General features: G+C 60.1%; 1 protein-coding gene across 1 annotated transcript in view; it reads right to left on the reverse strand.

Annotated features, from left to right (window-relative positions):
• The window catches only part of PITPNM2 (phosphatidylinositol transfer protein membrane associated 2), a 53,950-nt gene extending 48,380 nt beyond the window's left edge, over positions 1 to 5,570 (reverse strand). Inside the window, 1 exon segment of the mRNA XM_070399405.1 lies at positions 5,378 to 5,570. The gene's annotated coding sequence lies outside the window, so the exon portion shown is untranslated.
• Positions 5,571 to 16,567: the final 10,997 nt, after the last annotated feature.

Genomic DNA, 16,567 nt, shown 5'->3' on the forward strand with positions numbered 1-16,567 from the left:
GAGGAACGTGCCTCTCACCGTAGCAACAAGGCGAGGACCCGGAGGCACAGAGCAGGCAGCGGCCACAAGGTCGGACGGAACAGAGCACGTTTGGCTGTTCGGTCCGCTCCTTCCCACCAAGCTCGGCTCTGCCTGGGGAGGTCCGCACGGCGCCGGGGCCGGCTGGGTCTAGCCCTCCCTCCAACGACCGCTCAGGGACCGGGCTGGCCACGCAGCGGAAGGGCCCTCGGGCCCGGACACAGAGGCTCAGTGGTTGAGTGTCGACCTATGAACCCGGTCAGGGCACAGGCCTGGGTTGCAGGCTCAATGCCCAGTGGGGGCCGTGTAGGACGCAGCCGATCCTCCCTGAAATCAATACAAACATATGTAGCCCTAGCCGGTTTGGCTCAGTGGATAGAGCGTCGGCCTGCGAACTGAAAGGCCCCAGGTTCGATTCCGGTCAAGGGCACATGCCTGGGTTGTGGGTTCGATCCCCAGTGGGGGACTTGCAGGAGACAGCTGATCCATGATTCTCTCTCATCATGGATGTTTCTCTCTCTCCCCTCTTCCTTCCTCTCTAAAATCAATAAAAATATATTTTTTTAAAAAAACATTTAAATAAAGAAAGAAAAAATTATTTTGCCCAACTGTAGGCCAAGCTGAGTGTCTGAGCCGGTGGGAAGGGGGTTGGCCTAAGCTGTGACGTCGGTAGGTTTGGGGTAGCAAATGCACTTCCACTTACGATACCGAACTTAGGAAGGGTTTATGGGGACGTAACTTGCCGTCACATGAATACAGCCTTTTCTGAGCCGTCAGAGAGACGGGTACCGGAATGCTAAGTGCTCGTGTGACGACAATCCTATCACGCGCCTCCCATCCCCGTGCCAATCATGGGGTTCACTGCCAAGCGCCCTCACACCTGCTTCCTTCACACTGAGGTGTGTGAAGCAGGCGGTGCTATCGGCGGGTTACAGACGAGGAAACTGAGGCACTGCCAGCTACGGTACCTCCCGCTGCTCCCAGCACCACCCCGAAGTCCTCAGCACAGAACAGACAGCCCGCTCTGTGACAGGACGATGTCGTAACAGATTTTAAAGCAAAGTGAGCCAGGCTGCCCCCACCCCCAGCCGAGAGGACCAGGACCCAGGCGATGGAGATTCTACAGAGCAGCGCTGACTCACACACTCCGGCGGGAGCAGTGGGCGGGGGGAGGTGCCGCGAGGGGCTCCCCACTCAGGCCCCGGGCTGCCCCCTCGTCTCGGGCCTGCTTTCCTTTTCTCTCCTCAGACAACTGGATGGATGGACTCCGCCCGGGGCCCAGTGCAGAGCAGGCTGCATGTCTGACAGATAGTGAATGAATGAATGAATGAATGAGTGAGGGAATGAGTCAGCGATCTGAGTTCTGGCTCTGCCTTCCCAGGGCGGCCACTCAACCATTCAGAGACTCCGTTTGCTCATATGCAAAGTGGGACAACAGCAAGCACTTCCAGGGTGGCTGCAGATTGATAAAGGAGGTGATATTTGCAAAGGTGCCTATGAGGTGAGTATTAAGATCCTGGTTCAGCCGGTTTGGCTCAGTACATAGAGTGTTGGCCTGTGAACTGAAAGGTCCCAGGTTCGATTCCGGTCAAGGGCACATGCCTGGGTTGTGGGTTCGATCCCCGATGGGGGACTTGCAAGAGACAGCCGATCCATGATTCTCTCTCATCATGGATGTTTCTATCTCTCTCTCCCTCTCCCTTCCTCTGCTCGGCTCTGCTTGGGGAGGTCCGCACGGCGAGGGGCTGGCTGGGGCTAGCCCTCCCTCCAACGACCGCTCAGGGACCGGGGCTGGCCACGCAGCGGAAGGGCTCTCGGGCCCGGACACAGAGGCTCAGTGGTTGAGTGTCGACCTATGAACCCGGTCGGGGCACAGGCCCGGGTTGCAGGCTCAGTGCCCAGTGGGGGCCGTGCAGGACACAGCCGATCCTCCCGGAAATCAATCCCTTCCTCTCTGAAATCAATACAAACATATTTAGCCCTGGCCGGTTTGGCTCAGGGGATAGAGTGTCAGCCTGTGGACCAAAGGGTCCCGGGTTCGATTCCAGTCAAGGGCACGTACCACAGTTGCAGGCTCCTCCCCAGCCCGGGCCCTGGCTGGGGCTCGTGCAGGAGGCAACCAATTGATGTGTTTCTCTCACATTGATGTTTCTCTCTGCCTTTCCCTCTCTTTTCCACTCTCCCTAAAAGTCAATGGAAAAATGTCCTCGGGTGAGGATTAACAAAAAAAAAAAAAAAAAGAAGAAGAAGATGATTCTGTATCAGTGTTTGCTAAGCCTTGCCCTGGGAAATAAACCAAAAAATGGGGAGAAATGGAGAGCTAAGCTAAAGATGCCAAACTATGCACAATGTGGGGAGGTGGGCACACACACACTCACATACACACACACACACACACTCACATACACACACACTCACATACACATGGCCTTGTAGCTCAGCACATCTTTTTTTTTTATTTTTTTTATCGATTTCAGAGAGGAAGGGAGAGGGAGAGAGAGAGAGAAACATTAATGATGAGAGAGAATCATTGATGGGCTGCCTCCTGCACACCCCACACTGGGGATTGAGCCCACACCTGGGCATGTGCCCTTGACCAGAATCGAACCTGGGACCCTTCAGTCCGCAGGCTGATGCTCTATCCACTGAGCCAAACCGGCCAGGGCGTCAGCACATCTTAAGCTCAGCCTCTCTCGGATCGGACAACGCCCCTTCCTTTTGCCCCGAGGCCCTCGGGAGCCCAGGCTGCAGAGCTGGCATTCGTCCCCTGCGGACAAGGCGTGCTGATCTCGGTGACACACCTGAGAGCTCAGCATGCCCGGGGGACATGGAAAAGAGGAAGAGAGAGAGACACACACACACACAGAGACAGCTCTTTCCAGAGCGGACGGGACGGTCTGTGTTACTCAAGTAAGACACGGAGCTGAAAGCAACCAACAGAAAGGGCAGGCGTACGGGAGACGGAGCTGTCAGGGGCCAAATGCAACTGGTGAGCGTGGCCTCATGGCAGGAGGGAAACGTGTGTGTGTGGCTGTGTGCACAGGTGCATGGGGTGTGAGTGTGCATGAGCGTGTGTGTGTGTGTGTGTGTGTGTGTGAGAGAGAGCGTGCACATGCGTGTGGCTGCGTGCATGTGTGTGTTCAGGGACATCCCAGGACAGACTGGGGAGAGTGATACTCATGAGCTTCCCCCTCCTGCACAGTCTCCTAAGCCGTTCACGTATGACGTGAAGGACCACCTCCACAGGCTTTCTCAAAGCCGGGCATGGGGTGGGGGGGGGGGGGGGGGCGGCACAGGGAACTGGCTAGGCCTCCCGGGGGAGGTGGTTCCGGGCCCTACAGTCCCTGTCCCGCCCGGCACAGCCTGGGAGGTGGGCTCCACGCATGGCCCGCCAGCGCAGGGGGAACAAGCCACTTCCCCTCGGAGCTTCCTGAGCTCCGTGAGGTCTGTGAACCTCGGGCTGCCCGCCGCACCTTCCCTGGACCCCAGAGCTCCTCCGAATGAAAGCACGAAACCACTCACCACCTGAGAGCCGGCCAGCACGGCCATTACCCCACTTTTCCTGGAATGAGCTGCCCACACTTGCGCCCGTGGAGCCAGGAGCAGCTGGTCCCACCTCCGACCTGCTCTCGCACCCTCTTGGCTGCTGGCGAGGCTTCCAAGTTAGTCCCGCTATGTGGGCTCACCCCGAGGAAGGACGGGGAGGGCGGGGCTGGCACGGAGCGCCCCGCAGTCCCGGGATGAAAGCAGGAAGGTTGTGGCGCGAGCCCCCCCGCCCCCCAGGCCCCCGCCCAAGGCCAGCCTCGCTCGCCTTCCTTCCGACTTCAGGTTTGCTGCCGGAACGCACACGGATGTCATCAAAGCCACCCGACCCGGCCGCCCAGGAGAGACCCCAGAGCAGAGGAACCCCAGCAGTTGGGGGGGGCGCACTGGGCTAGCCCCCCACCGAGGCTGTGAGCCCCGAGCTCAGAGCGCCGCCACTCACACGACTGACCTTTTCCGTGTCACATCAGATTTTCCGTTTGCCAGCAAACCAAACAAAACCGGCACACCGCCTTCCCCACCCTCCAGGGCGCGTAAACCGTCAGAATTTACGGCCGACCGGCCGGGAGTCCAGACGCGGGTAATGTCATTAAGAAGCCTGCACAGCGTCCAGATGCCGGGAGGGTCTGGGTGACAGACTCCAGGCTCCCGGCAGAGGGAAAACAAGCCCGGCTCAGCCGGCGCATCCCTCTCACCCCGCCCAACAGGAACTGACCGCTTATCAGAGGGAAGCACCGAGAAGCCGAGAAGCCGGGTCCGGGTCCGAGGGGGCGGCTTCAGGGACGGGAACAAACCCAGTTTAAAGAGGCGCCACCGCAGCAGCCGCGGGGAGCCCCCTCGGGCCACGGTCCGGGGATTCTGTTGTTAGAGCGATCCCCCCAGCAGCCTGACTCGGGGACACACACCTGAGTGTCTAGACCGCCCCCCCCCGCCCCCCCGTCATTTCTGTGCCCCAGGCTGGGTCCGAGTTCGGAGTTGAGAGCCATTTCTGATAACCTGTGAGTCAGAGGGGCCGCTCGGCACCCTCTTTCTATTTAAAGATCACACGGGGCTTCCTCTCAGACACCCAGCAAAGCCTCGGCTTCTAAGAACTGGATGCGAAGCCGTTCGCTTCGGGCCTCACTTTCCGTCAACACGGGAGGTGCCCTGTTGACAAGGGGGTGCTTTTTCCATCCGCGCTGCACACGGGGCAGAGGTACTGGGAGAGACTGCGCCCCCTCCCCCTGGGAGGGGCGCCCACAGTTAACTTCACCAGTTCCCTCCTGTTGGGAGACAGGGAGGAGGCGATGGAAAATGCCTTCAAGTCCCGTCTGAACAGACTCCGAGGAGGGACTGTCCCCAGCAGACCCTGCTGGCAGGACCCCCCCCCCCCCCAATCAGCCCGCCCAAGCCTCTCCTGCGCCATCTGCTCGGAAAGTCCTGGTTACGAGACTAAACATTCCCCCCCTGAACTGCACCGTCAGGTGAGGGAGGATGAGGCAGGGAGCCCTGCGCCCCAGCGGCCCCAGGTGGGGTGCACATGCCTGCCTCTAACGCGCCCGCCCCCCCCCCCCCCCCCGCGTCGGCAGACTGTCCTCACAGAGTACCAATGACATGGGAAGCTGCACAGGCACAGACAGCTGTACCCAAGCTCCAGGAGGCCAGAGCCCCGCTACTCACAACTGCCCTGGAGGGGTCCCTGGGCCCCCAAACTCGGCCTCCCCCCGCCTGCCTCTCCCTGCATCCCGCTCCTCAGAGGAGACCAGCAGCCACGTGACCAGGACAGAGCTGCCTGCCTGATCAGCAGTGAGAGGTGACCGTCAGAGCAGAATATTACCTTTCAGGCAGAAAATGCAAGCAGGGGGCGAGGTGGACGCTGTGTTAGAGCCGCTGGGAGCCCCGTGCCGCGGGAGCCAGGCTGCCCCCCAGGCCCCTGGAGGTCCTCCGCAGAGCTCCCCATGCCCACGGCCTCAGGGCGCCGCCCATGCCTAGAGCGGGAGGGCGCCTCGAAGCCCAGAGGTCCCTGGGATGGACTGACGGACAGCCAGCGGAGGATGGGAGAGCCTGGAGCAGGGATGAGGAGGAAGGTCCCGGAGGAAGGGGTGGGGAGAAGGAGGGAGGGAGGGAAGAGGGAGAATTGATTCTCTCTCCTCCACTGGGACCACTGCGCTAAGTTGCCATGGAGAAGGGGGAGCCGCTGGCACCGCCTGAGGCGGGTGGAGGAGCCATATGCCAGGGGGAAGGCGGCAGAAGAGCCGGTCCCCACCCTCAGTGCAGCTTCCCCCAGACCAGGCCTCTGGGCTATGGGCCGGCTGGGAGGGGGGCCGGCCTGACCCAGGGGAGCAAAGAGCAGCTCCCTGCCTGGGAGGGGAGCGGGCAGGAACCTCAGGGCTGTGCACCCGGCTGGGATGCTCTCTCCATCGCCTCCCAGAGGCGGCCTGAGACCAGAGCCCCTCCCGGAGGCCGGGAAGCAGCTGCGGCCCCGTGGTGTCCGTGTCCGGGAGGCAGGCATCTCGGGCCTCCACCTGCCCCCACTCTGACCATCAGCGAGGCCAGACCCCGAGCCCGAATTCCCCATGAGGTCCAGCCACACCTGCCCCCTCGGGAGTGCGGGCTGTCCACCCACACGAGGGCTTCATGCCCAGGGCCGCCCACGCGGGGTGTGGAGGAGGATGGGGTGAGCTCTCCCGGCCGCACCCGTTCCCCCAGGTGGACGGCGCCCCCAGGCTGCTGTGGGCCAGGACTCCGGGGAGTCCCACCTGCCTGCAGCTGCTTCTATCCCAGCCCCAGCAGCAGGACTGGGTGGTGCCACGAGGCCCAGCCCACATGCCAAGCAGCAGATTAGGGCAGGGGAAGTGGGGAGGCTAGAAAGAGAGCCAGTGGCCTAGGTTGGGGCCTCTGTTTCTCCTCTTGGAGGGGCAGGTAGGATCACATCTCTGCACCCCCATTGCTCATCGGGGTAAACCCACTGTCTCTCAGCCGGCTCACCGGGCACAGGAAGGGATGGGCACAGGAAGGGACGGTGACCGAGACGGGCGTGGCTGTGGATGCGCTGTGTCCCTCGGGACGGAGCACAGCGGGCAGCACTTCCCAGCTCCCGCCCCTCCTTGCTGCTCACCCAGCACCAGGGCAGAGGCTCTGAGCCCTGGCCGAATCCCGTCTCACACAGTCTTGGAAAACCGTCACCCCACGCTCCCCTCGACACTTTACGGTGAAAACGCCCAGGCAGACGGCCAACTTGAAAACTCTGTAATGAACACCCGTCCGCGCTCACCTGGACGGCGCACTTCCTCTTGCGTTCTCGGTGCGGCAAACTCCGGACAGGAGACCTGCCACTTCAACCATCTGAGGTGCACAATTCGGTGGCACCTCTACCTGGTTCCAGAACGTGTTCATCACCCCAGGAACCCCGTCCCCGTGAGCAGCCACACCCCCGCCCCCTCCGACAGCCACCCATCTGCTCCATCTCCATGGACTTGCCTCTCTGGACACCTCCTGCCAATGGGACCTGACACTGTGTGGCCTCTGTCTGGCCTCGCACTCAGCGTCCTGCACCTGAGGCTCATTCACACGGAGGCAGGTGTGAGCGCTTCCTTCCTTCTCGTGGCTGAATAACGGTCCATCGTGCGGACGGACCACACGCGTTCACCCTCATGGGCATGTGGGTTGTTCCCTTTTAGCTCTCACTCTCTCACCTTTAAAATACGTGTCTCAGCCCGGCTGGCGTGGCTCAGTGGCCAGTGTGGCTCAGTGGCTGAGGGCCGACCTGTGAACCAGGAGGGAGGTCACAGTTCGATTCCCGGTCAGGGCATAAGCCTGGATTGCAGGCTCTGAGCAATGATTCTCTCTCATCATTGATGTTTCTAACTCCCTTTCCCTTCCTCTCTGAAATCAATAAAAATATATTTTTAAAGATAATCCTATATAATAAAAGCCTTATATGCTAAGTGTTCGACCATTCATTGACCGTTCGCTATGATGTGCACTGACCACCAGGGGGCAGATGCTCTGACCGGTAGGTTAGCCTGCTGCTGGAGGTCTGGCTGATCGGAACTGGGTGAGATGGGATGGACCGCCCTGGAGCCCTCCTGCACTCCCTCCCTGGCCCCCATTGTGCACCGGTGGGGTCCCTTGGCCTGGCCTGCACCTTCTCACAATCCAGGACCCCTCGAGGGAGGTCAGAGAGCCCGTTTCACCTGATCCCCGAAGGCCAGACCGAGGGATCCCACTGGTGCACGAATCCGTGCACCGTGCCTCTAGTAATAAAATAAAATGGGTGTCTCAGAGCACAGTGACTTTTCCCAGAGCCCCTCCCTCCGAAGGGATTTGGTCCCAAAGGTGCAGATCCCGGAGGCCCCAAACTGAATGTGAACCCCAGTTCTGCCTAAAGCGTCACTCCCCACTGGGTACCCGAGCACAGGAGGGCTCCTGAAGGAGGCAGAGGTCCCAGACTGTGTGTGTGGCCAACTACTGGGCCTCGGTCCCCTCGGTCCTCAGAAGCAGCCAGCTGGCCGCTGCCCCACGTCCACACTCTGAGACCCACCCGATCTGTGTCCTCGTGCCTTCTGACACTCGCTGGCTGCATGACAAGCCAGTCATTTCCAACTCTCTGAGCCTCAGTTTGTTCATCCATAAAATGGGGCAACAGTCTCAACCTTGTGGGGCTGCTCTAGAGATAGGACCAACGCTACCCAATAGAACGTTTTGTGACGACGGACGTTTCTATGCCTGCTCTGTCCAGCGCGGCCACCGCTCACGCCACGTGGCCACTGAGCACCTGAAATGGGACTGGTGTGACTGGGAAACCCAATTATTAATTTCATTTCACTTTAATTTAAAAGTAAACAGTCGTCTGGGGTTGGCGGTGATCGACCCGGACAGAGCAGCTCTGAGGACTGGATGAGACGGGAAAGCAGGACCCAGGGCCCCGGCCACGTACCAAGCCCCTCGGTCCTCTTCCCTCACCCCTTCCCTCCCAACTTACCCCACGGTGTCCGCGTGGTGGGGCAGCCTGGCCGCCAGGCCCCTTCCTAAAAGGTCAGAGGGCGGGGGGTCGGGCTCTGGGGGAACAAAGCCAGCTCCAGCTGGGGAGTGGGCCCCGCCGACGCCATCATGCCGGGGACCCCGAACCACTGGCCGCTCCTCCCGCCCCGACCGGCCCCAGACACCCGTTCTAGAACCCCACCTCTTGCCGTTTCCCCCAGCAACTCCTGAGGTCACCCCTGGAATGTCTGGGCGGGAGCTATAGGGTGGGAACAGACCCTCCCCACCTTTCTAAAGTGGCAGCCGGGCAGGCGTGGCTCAGTGGTTGAGCGTCGACCTATGAATCAGGTCACAGTTCGATTCCCTGTCAGGTCACATGCCCCGGCTGCGGGCTCAATCCCCAGTGTGGGGCGTGCAGGAGGCGGCCGATCGATGGTTCTCTCTCATCATTGATGTTTCTTTCTCTCTCTCCCTCTCCCGTCCTCTCTGAAATCAATAAAATGTGCTAAATAAATAAATAAAGCAGCAGCAGGGGCGGGGGGGGGGGGGGGGGACGTGCAGAGGGCCATCGGGCCCAGGCTGGGTTGTGGGAGGCGCTAAGGGAGACCTTGACACACACACACACGTGCACATATGCATTCATGCACACGTGCGCACACACATGTGTGTATGCACACACGCGCACATACGCACGCATGCGCATGCACACACACACACATGCACGAAGCTGCCCGGGCTCCGGCAGGGGGTCTGCGCGGGAGCTGGGACCAGGGGCTAGTCCCCCCTCTCTCTGCAGGTGCACAGGGAGGCGGGGTGGAGCACAGGGCAGCAGACACAGGTGGGGCTGAAGCCGGCCCGACCCCACCTGGCCTGCTGGGGCCCCTCCGGACGTGACTCTGGGACAGGCCCAGGAGAGGGAGGCGGGGGCGCCTCAGCACCCAACCCCCGGCCAGGGCGGGCAGGGCGGGCCGGGGCCCAGGGACAGCTGCGTGCTTCCAGGCAGCTGTGTGGCCTCTGAGCACGATCGGCAGGAACCGAATCCTGGCCCGGCCACCCCGCCCAGTCACGCCACCGCCCGCCCGCGGGGCAAAGGCAGAAGTGACATCTGTGACTTCTGGGGAGTGGCAGCCGAGGACGCCAGCAAAGCTGACCCCGACACAGAGACCCTGCCCTCGGGCTCTGAGCTGAAGGACAGGCGGGGGCACCCCCACGAGGCCGCCCCACCCTGCAAAGCTCTTCTCAGTTTCCCGTGCCCCCTGCCTGATCCCTCGCAAACCCACAAGGCGTCCTGCCTTGCTCAGCTCAGAGCCCCGAAGTGGCCTGGTCGCACCCTCTCAGGGTGAAGGCCTGGAAGCCTGCCCCGCCTGCCTGGGCATCTGTCCCGTGTCCCCTCTGCCCGGAGGCGCCTCCCCTTCCCACAGCCGCCGGGCCCCTTCTCAGGACAGCCTTCCTCCCCGCCCTGACTTAAGGCTTAACCCCAGCCCTGCCCTCCCGGACCCGGCTCATCCTCTCATGGCACTGAGCCCGAGACGCTATGTGCTTTTCTTTCTTCTTCTGTACTTTTTATTTTAAAAGCTGGGGTCCAGGGCACACAACGGCCAACGTGCCGCCTTCGCCATGTGTAGGTGCACAGTGTGGAGGTGTTGAGTACATCACACTGTTGTGCAACCCCCGGCCAGCGCAGGCGCGGGCACCCCGTCCTGTCCAACGGCTTCCTCTTCCCCAACGGCCGCTCTGTCCGCGTCAGACAGGGGCCCCGCAGCCCTCCCCGCCCCCCCACTCCCGCACCGGCCGCTCTATTTCCTGCCTCTGCGATCTGACCTCGAGGATCCTCGCTGACGTGGAGTCACACAGTGTCTGTCTTCTTGTGTTTGGCTTCATTCACTCGGCCTGATGCCTCCTAGGTTCATCCCTGGTGCAGCACGTTTCTATTTGGTTGTTTTTGTTAAGTGTCTCTTCCCCGGGAATGGGATTCTGTGAGGGCAGGGGTCTGGGTTGGTTGTATTCACGGCTGTCTCCCCAAGGCCCAGGAGAGCTCCTGGCACCCAGCAGGCACTGCAAGCCATCTTTTGAATGAATGAATGAATGAATGAACGAAGACTCTGTAGAGGTTAGTATCCCAGGGTCTGGGCCTGCGCCTCCCACAATGCCCAGAGATGGTGGTGATGGTCCCCCAAGCTTTAGGAGCCTGCCCTGGAGCCCCAGGCCCACCGCCCAGAAGGGTGACCTCACTCAGCCCCCCCACTTGGTGGTGGGCGTCCCCCCAGACGCGGCACATCCAGGGAAGGGTTCACACATGGACACAGAGTCCCCGGCAGTGACGCAGCAGCGTGCCTGGAGCCTCCGGGTGGCCAGGCACAGGGTGTGGCAGGGAGGGCAGCCGGGGTGAGCCAGGGCTCCGGCACCCGGGAGGCGGGGTGGGTCCCGGGGCGGCCCCTGCTCAGAGCGGGCCTACAACCTTGGCGGCCCCTGCCTTTCACCTCTCCACATCCTGCCTGGCTATTTATAGCCGCCTCCTCTCTGAACGCTCATTTACTCATGTTTCTGGGCCAGATGCGCTTGGAAAAGCAAAGTGAGGCGGGCCCCTCGGCACACACAGCGAGCGTGAAGGGGCGACAGCACCCCAGCCCGGCCACCCCGCCCGAGTCAGGGGCACTCGGGGGGCCGCTGCGAGCCTCAGGTGCTGCACCCCTGCCACACCGGGTGCCCAGGGCAGGAGGCGTCCCCGGGAGGGCAGAAAGCCAGCCAGACCTCCGCTGGGTGCGGGAGACGGTGACCCCAGAAGAGCCCAGATCACTCAGGGCACCCCCCCCCGGCTCCGGGGTAACAGGCTGGAGCAGTGGGAGAGCAGCTGCACCTTTAAGTACCGTGGCCTATAGATATGAAGACCATTTGCCTGTCGAGCTGTTTGCGAGTTTGGTTATTTTTAGGGTGAACCCAGTTGCCTCCTCTTGGAACCGGATGAAGTCCAAGAGGCACGTAGTCCGTTTTCCCAGACGGGGCCTGGTCCCGTGTCCCCGTGTCCCTGGGAATGAGGGCTCGTGCGTGAGATCTGGGCTCGTGGGCAGCAGGCCCCCCCCCCCCCCGCCCCCGCAGAGAGCGCCCCCAGGGGCCGAGGCAGGTTTGCTGGCTTCTCTAAGCTGCTGCTGACATCACGGTGGCCGCCCTCCTGGGTCCAGAAAGAGCCCCCCGCCCCCACCCGGCCCCCTGGGCTGCCTCCGCCCATGCCAGGCCCCGGCTAATGGGACGCTCTGGCTGACATATTTCTAGAACGAGCGGCAATTAGAGCCGACGTTCGCTTCCCCTCCCCCTCCCCCAAACAGGAATAAATCAGTTCTACCAATTTCCCAGCTAATGATTTCCTCCATTAAATTAAAAAGAAGAAGAAAATGTTTTTTTAAATGGATTACCAGCCCTGTGCTTTCAGAGGCCATGTGACCTGTCAGCGTCCTGATACATCAACGTCTCTTAGTTAATGAATAAATAAAAAGTCACAGGCTAAGAGCCGCTCCCTCCCCCCACCCCCGCCCCCGAGAGTCTGGCACACGGTACTCGAGGGTCAGCTCCAGGTCGGCTATGGAAAGCCAGCCTGATGGGCCAGAGGGAGCCTGAGAGTCAGTGTGTGAGATCCATTCCACAGATGGGAAAACCGAGGCTGCGATGGGACGCACCTCAGCACGCAGCCCAGGACCCACGGGTGAGGGGTGTCGGAGAGGACCGGATGGGACGGGGGCCTTGATGGGCAGGTGCGCCCACCTGGAGACATGCAGCCTCTGGGCACAGGGAGGGCTGAGGCCCTTCCGCCAGGACCTGGGCTTCTCTCCCTCTTTTGTTCCCATTCAGCTCCGGGGACAGGGACAGGCATGCAGGGTGAACACCCTGTGTTTCTAAAGTTTCCACCCACCCCCCGGCCATTGGCAAACACATTCACACTTGAAAGAGACATATTTCGAAAAGTGTAACCCTTTCAAGCGTATTTTCTAGCTTTTCTGTAATAAAAGGCCAACAGTAGGTGAACTTGAGACTTGTCGAGCAATCAGTGTTTAACAGCTGAAATGAGTTAATCTGATCCTCTCACATGACTAAGGTATTTTTCCTTTCAATAAGCATTACCTCCCAGAAGCTTGCGTTTTAAAAGGTGGCCAAGGTGAGAGTCTTCGAAGAAGACAAGGTGCTTGTATTTTTAAAAGTAACAATAAAATAAAAATAAACTTTAAAAAGAAAAATAATAAAATGTCCACCCCCCTGCCCGGCGGTTGTGGTTCAGTGATTGAGCATCAGCCTATGAACCAGGAGGTGGCGGTTCGATTCCAAGTCAGGGCACATGCCTGGGACACGAGCTGGATCCCCAGTAGGGGGCGTGCAGGAGGCAGCTAATCGATGTTTGTCTCTCATCAATGGTGTTTCTCTCTCTCTCTCCCTCTCCCTTCCTCTCTGAAATCAATGGAATCATATTTTTAATGTCCACCCCCAAGAGCAGGGAGGAAGCTTGAAAGCATGATGCCAAGTGAGAGGAGGCAAGCACAAAAGGACCCATGTTGTATGAGTCCACTCACATGAGGCCCCCAGAACAGGCAAACTCAGAGGCAGAAAGAACAGAGACGGGGGGAGGGGCGATGGGAAGTTGTTACTAATGGAAACTGGGGGGGGTCCACTCTCCGAAACGCTATTTGAAGGGCTGACAACATCACGTGACGTTTGGAACTCTTTCCGTCTGATCCCAGACGCACTTTGGTTCCTAACGGACAGCTCGGGAGCTCTCGGGCCCCCAGCAGGCAGGAACGCCAGGGGCCTTCAGAGAAAGGCTCCTCGGGGCAGCCAGCCTCACCAGTGAGGATCCCCTGGGTCCCAGATGGCTTACCAGACCCCAAAGAGCAGGCAGAGGCCAAGAAGCTGCCTCAGGGCCTTTGCACCTGCTGTGCCTTCGGCCTGGAATGCATTTCCCCGGGTGTCACATGACTTGCTTCCTCCGTTTAAGCTTCTCTGACCATCTGACAGTCAGAAACATGCAGGGGAGGTCCCGGGGGCCAAGTAGGGAGGCCGTGAGCAAGAATGGGAAAGCCATGGCCATATGCATTCATGGTAAGCCAGCACCCCCCCGCCCCTGCCATTCTGGGCTGCAGAGAGGCAGCTCATGGGAGGGCGGACAGATCCCAGCTCCATCATCAGCTGGGGGGGGGGGGGGGGAAGGGGGCTGGGCAAGTCCCCTCACCCCTCCAAGCCCCAGTTCTCTCCTACAAAACGGGGGTGAAATAGGCTCTTCTGAGGATGGTATGAGATGACGAACGTACGGGGGTTAGCGTGTGGCTGGGACATGGTCCAAGTGGCCAAATGGTCTCCCAAACACGCGGGCACATTCCTTCAAAGAGGATCCGCGGTCAGTGATCCCCGGCACCTCCCAGAAGGACAGGCAGCTCCAATCACGGTCCAGGCCCCGAGGTCCCGGGAGGAGGCAGGGGATCGGGCCTGTAGGCTCATGGCCTGCGGAGCGGGAACTGAGTTCATCCTTTTTGTCCCCGATTTGCACAGGAGGAAACTGAGGCACAGAGAGGTGGGCGACTTGCTCCAGGTCACACAGCCCCGAGGGGACTCAAACCTGGTCACTCGGCTCCAGGGTCTGAGCCAGTCCTCCACGTTTCATAAAGTGTCTCAACAGAAATGGGGGAGGGAGGGAGGGAGGAAGAAAGGAGGGAGGGAGGGAAGGAAGGGAGGGAGGGAGGGAGGGGGGAGGAAGGAAGGGGAGGAAGGGAGGGAGGGAGGGGGGAGGAAGGAAGGGGAGGGAGGAAGGAAAGAAGGAAGGAAGGAAGGAAGGAAGGAAGGAAGGAAGGAAGGAAGGGAGGGAGGGAGGGAGGGAAGAAGGAAGGAAGGAAGGAAGGAAGGAAGGAAGGAAGGAAGGAAGGAAGTCAGGCGCGGAGAGGGCGTGAGCACGCACGGGGAAGGGCAGGTCCCCAGCTTCCGCAGCTCCAACATCTGGATAACGTGAGACTCTGGAAGCTGGGGGGGGGGGGGGGGGGTCTCTCGGAGCAGGGCCCTGGGGAAGCCCACGGCAGAGTTGGATCGGCCGGTTCCTCTCAGAAGCCTCGAGGTCAGGCCCGAGATCTCAGTCCGCTCAGCCCAGCTGTGCTGGTCAGCACCCCGTGTGCAGTTAACTCCCTCAGAGTCGGACCCGGGCTGGGGCGCAGGAGGGGGTACAAAGCCTTCCCAGGGGGCACCTGGAGGCCACACCCAGCCGGGGCCAGACCTGGGGGGCCCTGCACACTGGCGAGGACTCTGTGTGACGGCTAAAGAGCCAGTGACCCCGCCCTGGCCGGTCTGGCTCAGCGGATAGAGCCTCGGCCTGCAGACCGAAGGGTCCCGGGTTCGATTCCGGTCAAGGGCAGGTACCTCGGTTGCAGGCTCTGCCCCGGCCCAGGCCCTGGGTTGGGCTCATGCAGGAGGCAACCAATCAATGTTTTCTCTCACATGGATATTTCTCTGTCTTTCCCTTTCTCTTCCACTCTCTCTAAAAATCAATGGAAAAATATCCTCGGGTGAGGATTAAAAAAAAAGTAAGCGACAGACTCTCTCTCAAGGACGACCATTTCTCTCTACACGAGCATCTGAAGAAATCTACAAGCCCCTAACTAACGACTCTGAGACCACTGCCACCGACTTCTAACCAGCCGTCTGCTTCCGCGGGCCAACAAGGGAGCATTTTAAAATGTAAATGCAGCCGGCAGCTGTGGCTCAGTGTGGAGCATCGACCTACGAACCAGGAGGTCACGGTTCGATTCCCAGGCAGGACACGATCCCCAGTGTGGGGTGTGCAGGAGGCAGCCGATCAATGATTCTCATCATTGATGTTTCTCTCCCCCCCGCCACCCCCGCCTTCCTCTCTGAAATCAATAAAAATATATATATTTTTAAAAGATAGCTGGTGGGTGTCCACAGAGACCTGGAGACCTGCTGGGGGAGGAAGGAGCCCAGCATTGGGTCAGGGTGTGGAGAAACAGTTTCCTTTATTCCCCAACGAGAACGGAAGGACTTGGGCCGGAATGGCCTTCATGAGGCTCCTGGCTCTGACCTCTCGGTCTGTGCAGGCGCCCGAACTGGAGAGCAGTGTTGGCTTCTCACTCACACAATTCTCTTTCTCTGTTTTGTTAATGCTCACCAAGGATATTTTCCCATTGATTTTAGAGTGGAAAGGAGAAAAAGAGGAAGAGAGACAGACAGACAGACAGACATCAGTTGCCTCCCCCATGCACCCCACTGGGTGGGGCTCTGGGGTTGAACCTGCAACCCAGGTTCAGTGCCCTTGCCAGGAATCGAACCCTGGACCCTTCAGTCCGTGGCCAACACTCTAACCCTGAGATACACAGGTTAGAGGGTGACTTATACAATTTTTTAAATATATATTTTTATTGATTTCTGAGAGGAAGGGAGAGGGAGAGAGAGATAGAAACATCAATGATGAGAGAGAATCATCGATAGGTGCCTCCTGCACTCCCCACACTGAGGATCGAGCCCACAACCCGGGCATGTGCCCTGACTGGGAATCGAACCGTGACCTCCTGGTTCATAGGTGGATGCTCAGAGGTTGATGCTCAACCACTGAGCCACATAAGCCGGGCAATTTTTCCCCCAAAGGCGTGATCAGGGCCACACACTCCCTCCTTTGTTCTAGTTATCAATGCACACCCACGGACGCGTGCACACACCCACAGACGCGTGCACACACCCACGGACGCGTGCACACACCCACAGACGCGTGCGCACACCCACGGACGCGTGCGCACACCCACGGACGCGTGAGCACATGACAATGCTCACTTGGCCAGGTTAGCGCCTGTGGTTCACGTGAGCAAACGTGTTCATCTTTCCGTCACATGACACTTTCCCAGTCAGGTCGTTTTCAGGTGCCGGAGCTCACAGCACCAGCATTGGGGTGAGGAGGGGAAGCCCCTTTCGCAGCCTGCTGACTCGGGGGCTTGGAGAGGGAGCACCGGGTCATGGGCTGCGCCCCTGGGGAGTCAGTTATCTCCGCTGCAGACCCCGCTACCGCCCG

The sequence above is a fragment of the Myotis yumanensis genome, unplaced genomic scaffold (genome assembly GCF_028538775.1).
Source record: "Myotis yumanensis isolate MYYU_CA2020_CCGP unplaced genomic scaffold, mMyoYum1.0.hap1 SCAF_19, whole genome shotgun sequence".
Lineage (NCBI taxonomy): Eukaryota > Metazoa > Chordata > Mammalia > Chiroptera > Vespertilionidae > Myotis > Myotis yumanensis.